Raw genomic sequence first — 5,000 nt, 5'->3', positions numbered from 1 at the left:
TTATCGGAATTAACCAGACAAATCGCTCCACCAACTAAGAACGGCCATGCACCACCACCCACCGAATCAAGAAAGAGCTATCAATCTGTCAATCCTTCCGGTGTCCGGGCCTGGTGAGGTTTCCCGTGTTGAGTCAAATTAAGCCGCAGGCTCCACTCCTGGTGGTGCCCTTCCGTCAATTCCTTTAAGTTTCAGCTTTGCAACCATACTTCCCCCGGAACCCAAAAGCTTTGGTTTCCCGGAGGCTGCCCGCCGAGTCATCGGAGGAACTGCGGCGGATCGCTGGCTGGCATCGTTTATGGTTAGAACTAGGGCGGTATCTGATCGCCTTCGAACCTCTAACTTTCGTTCTTGATTAATGAAAACATACTTGGCAAATGCTTTCGCTTCTGTTCGTCTTGCGACGATCCAAGAATTTCACCTCTAACGTCGCAATACGAATGCCCCCGCCTGTCCCTATTAATCATTACCTCGGGTTCCGAAAACCAACAAAATAGAACCGAGGTCCTATTCCATTATTCCATGCACACAGTATTCAGGCGGGCTTGCCTGCTTTAAGCACTCTAATTTGTTCAAAGTAAACGTGCCGGCCCACCGAGACACTCAATAAAGAGCACCCTGGTAGGATTTCAACGGGGTCCGCCTCGGGACGCACGAGCACGCACGAGGCGGTCGCACGCCTTCGGCTCGCCCCACCGGCAGGACGTCCCACGATACATGCCAGTTAAACACCGACGGGCGGTGAACCAACAGCGTGGGACACAAATCCAACTACGAGCTTTTTAACCGCAACAACTTTAATATACGCTATTGGAGCTGGAATTACCGCGGCTGCTGGCACCAGACTTGCCCTCCAATAGATACTCGTTAAAGGATTTAAAGTGTACTCATTCCGATTACGGGGCCTCGGATGAGTCCCGTATCGTTATTTTTCGTCACTACCTCCCCGTGCCGGGAGTGGGTAATTTGCGCGCCTGCTGCCTTCCTTGGATGTGGTAGCCGTTTCTCAGGCTCCCTCTCCGGAATCGAACCCTGATTCCCCGTTACCCGTTACAACCATGGTAGGCGCAGAACCTACCATCGACAGTTGATAAGGCAGACATTTGAAAGATGCGTCGCCGGTACGAGGACCGTGCGATCAGCCCAAAGTTATTCAGAGTCACCAAGGCAAACGGACCGGACGAGCCGACCGATTGGTTTTGATCTAATAAAAGCGTCCCTTCCATCTCTGGTCGGGACTCTGTTTGCATGTATTAGCTCTAGAATTACCACAGTTATCCAAGTAACGTGGGTACGATCTAAGGAACCATAACTGATTTAATGAGCCATTCGCGGTTTCACCTTAATGCGGCTTGTACTGAGACATGCATGGCTTAATCTTTGAGACAAGCATATGACTACTGGCAGGATCAACCAGGGAGCTGCGCCAACTAGAGCTGAGCAGCCGGCCGCCCGGGAGTGTGTCCCGGGGGCCCGCGCGAACACGCAAGCGTCCGCTCAATCATTCTGCAAACAGGAGGAGGCTGAGCTCCCCTGCACAATACACCTCGAAACCCTCTCAGGTCCCGGCGGCGCGCAGCGCCGTCCCAAGTACTTGGTCGGGTTCGAGAGAGGCGCAATCGCCCGGAGTTAGGCGAGTAGACGCTTTCGGTGCGACCACCCGTGCTCCCAACTGAGCTTGCCGCTGCCGACAGAGGCCCGGGAGCGTGCTGTCGTGGCATTGCCGGCGGGAGACAACACGCGCCACCTACGGTGACCGGCAGCTCCAACGCCAGCGCCACAGAAGGACAAAAGCCCCACTTGGGTGCCGAAGCGAACTCTCCCAGCACAGCGCACGCGCCAACACATCCGCACAGCTGCGATACAAACCACCAGCGAGAACCGCTGGGGCGACCGAGCAGCAGACGGCGTCGCGGCGCCGAGCGCCGGGCGGCGGCGCATCCTCAACGCACACAGTCCTCAATCGGACCAGCACACTGAAGATGTCCACCGCGCTTCGCACCGGGCCCGCGAGGACCTACTTTGGCCGCACGGCGCCGCGCGCAGGGTGCGCCGGCGCGCAGCTGCGACGCCTGCCGCGTCCGTCGGCCGGCGCGCCTGCCACTGGCCGCCCCCACCAGCCGGCTGTAGCGCGTGCGCCCACGCACCGCGCGGCCAGCACGCCGGGAGGCGCCCCCTCACCGGCCGGGGGACGGTCCCACCCAGCCACCACCGCGTATCGCTTCACACCCAGATGCCGTTCAGTTTCATCGGCATGGTGGGTATCGCTGGAACAACCGGTTAGTACCTCAACCTATCGTCGCCATCACCGATTCACCCCTAGCGAGAACAACCGCACCACAACGGGTTACCATTTCTTCATTTGCGTAACTTCACCAGAAAACGTAGGCGTCCATCGCCATTAGCAACTTCAACGATTATTGCATGCCTGTGTCAGGTGTCACGCCACACTACGTCTGCCCACATACACGCAACAAAATGTGCACGCCTAGACAATACGTGGAAGGTGGCCCCCGTACGTATGCGATGTCCATTGCTCGAACGACTGTCAACCGGCCTCTGTAGCATGTCGCAGATATGGAACGCGGTGCACCATGCTATCACGGTGTTTGAGGAGAGACGACTAGGTCCGAATACATCAACACACAGCTCATGCTGATCGCCATCCACGGCGTCCGTTCCTCCCACACGTCTCTATGGCGTACCACACTGCAATCCAGCTCTCATAGGGAGACGACACGTAGCTGCGTGCACAATATTTGCACTGTATGGTCCGCCGTTTTTGGGCGCAGTCGTTGTACGGTCACACATGTGCCACGATGTATCATTCAGTACATAAGGACGAATGTGCAGTACAGATTGTGGTTCACGCGTACGACATCAGCGGACAGTTGACACAGGCCGCACCACAACGTAGCCTGCGTACGTCGCATGCGAAGGGCATTGAACATGCAAACTTGTCACCAACCAGCTTGCGAAGGCAGGGGGCAAGGTGGGGACGTGGGGACGTGGGGAGGGGTGGGGGGGGGGGGGGCGGCATGTACGTCCTGCTGCCATCCACATTACAGTGTACAGCAGGAGCATGTGGAAAGTCAGCAAGACTTGCAAGGTGTTTAACATGAAGCGATACACAGGGGAGCGGGCAGTGCGAGTAGCGAACTATATTGCGAGGGTTGCGGGTGGGCAACACTACACTAATTGAACGAGTCGTATAACAATTACAGAGCAGGTTTAGGCGACAACGTGGGTTACGTTAGCGGACAACGTGGGTTACGTTAGCGGACAACGTGGGTTACGTTAAGGCACAACATGGGTTACGTTAAGGCACAACATGGGTTACGTTAAGGCACAACATGGGTTACGTTAGGGCACAACATGGGTTAGGTTAGGGGACAACATGGGTTAGGTTAGGGGACAACATGGGTTAGGTTAGGGGACAACATGGGTTAGGTTAGGGCACAACATGGGTTAGGTTAGGGCACAACATGGGTTAGGTTAGGGCACAACATGGGTTAGGTTAGGGCACAACATGGGTTAGGTTAAGGCACAACATGGGTTAGGTTAAGGCACAACATGGGTTAGGTTAAGGCACAACATGGGTTAGGTTAAGGCACAACATGGGTTAGGTTAAGGTACAACATGGGTTAGGTTAAGGTACAACATGGGTTAGGTTAAGGTACAACATGGGTTAGGTTAAGGTACAACATGGGTTAGGTTAAGGTACAACATGGGTTAGGTTAAGGTACAACATGGGTTAGGTTAAGGTACAACATGGGTTAGGTTAAGGTACAACATGGGTTAGGTTAAGGTACAACATGGGTTAGGTTAAGGTACAACATAGGTTAGGTTAAGGTACAACATAGGTTAGGTTAAGGTACAACATAGGTTAGGTTAAGGTACAACATAGGTTAGGTTAAGGTACAACATAGGTTAGGTTAAGGTACAACATAGGTTAGGTTAAGGTACAACATAGGTTAGGTTAAGGTACAACATAGGTTAGGTTAAGGTACAACATAGGTTAGGTTAAGGTACAACATAGGTTAGGTTAAGGTACAACATAGGTTAGGTTAGGTTAGGTTACACGTTGTTGTAAGGAAAGGTGTAGGGGGGGGGGGCGGGGGCGGCAGGTTCCTTGATAGTGATTATAGTAAGTGAATGCTTGTGACATGATCAGATTTGTCACGTCAGGATGCACCTTTGGCTTATTAGAGGCGGCGCTCCAATTCTATGCTTGTGTGAGACCTGTGTCTTTGACTCATGTCATTGTTTGTGCGCTGTGACAGGAGGTACTATTGTGATGTTGGGTGCACCGTTGTATAGGACATGTGTGGGTGTTGGTGCCTGGTCTGCGCAATGGTGGATGTCGAAAGGCTGGGATATTGTATTTTCCGCATGGACCTCCTGGTCTGGTTGTGATAGTGTGGATTGTGTAATGTGGCGGAGAAGATGCACTGGATGTTGTTCCATGCTGGTGCTTACATATTGTATGTGCGCCCGTTAGAAGCAGAGAGTGGTGCGTGATCAGAGTGTCTGGCTGACGTGTGGTTCCCATTGTGGGCAGACTCTTTCAGCATGTATACGGACAGTTGTGTATATTTGCTGTAGTTTGATGGCTCTGCATTGATTACTAATCAGCGCCGTGTGTACGGGTAATCTGGTTCCAGTCCAAAATGTTCCATCTGTGTACATTAGTGACAAAGACTCTCCCCATGCAGTGGGGCTCGGTCTGTTATAGCTCTTCCGCGTAATATATTTGCCCCACGTTTTTGCGACTGCGAGTGCGAGTGCAACGCGCATGGGGACCGACATGCTGATGGCTCGGTATCGGACGCCGTACAGTGAGCAACGCGATCGCGTCTCTCGCTCGTAAGTGGTACAGGTCGCGGCTCATGTATAGGGACAGCGGGAATGTCGCATATTGGAAATAACTCTTCATGAAACGCAAGTTATAGGGGTGGATTGCACTTTACGAGTGCGGGAAACTTCCGCCGTTCATCCGC

At 53.3% G+C, this 5,000-nt stretch overlaps 1 non-coding gene across 1 annotated transcript in view; it reads right to left on the bottom strand.

Moving 5' to 3' along the window:
• The window catches only part of LOC124733071, a 1,909-nt gene extending 489 nt beyond the window's left edge, over nucleotides 1-1,420 (bottom strand). The window contains exon 1 of the ribosomal RNA XR_007008893.1: nucleotides 1-1,420. This exon is cut by the window's left edge and continues 489 nt beyond it. This is a non-coding gene — a ribosomal RNA (small subunit ribosomal RNA).
• Between the last annotated feature and the right edge of the window lie 3,580 nt (nucleotides 1,421-5,000).

The sequence above is a fragment of the Schistocerca piceifrons genome, unplaced genomic scaffold, assembly GCF_021461385.2.
Source record: "Schistocerca piceifrons isolate TAMUIC-IGC-003096 unplaced genomic scaffold, iqSchPice1.1 HiC_scaffold_1378, whole genome shotgun sequence".
Classification (NCBI taxonomy): Eukaryota; Metazoa; Arthropoda; class Insecta; order Orthoptera; family Acrididae; genus Schistocerca; species Schistocerca piceifrons.
The sequence above is the reverse complement of the archived record's forward strand: the minus strand, read 5'-3'. Positions and strand labels throughout refer to the sequence as shown.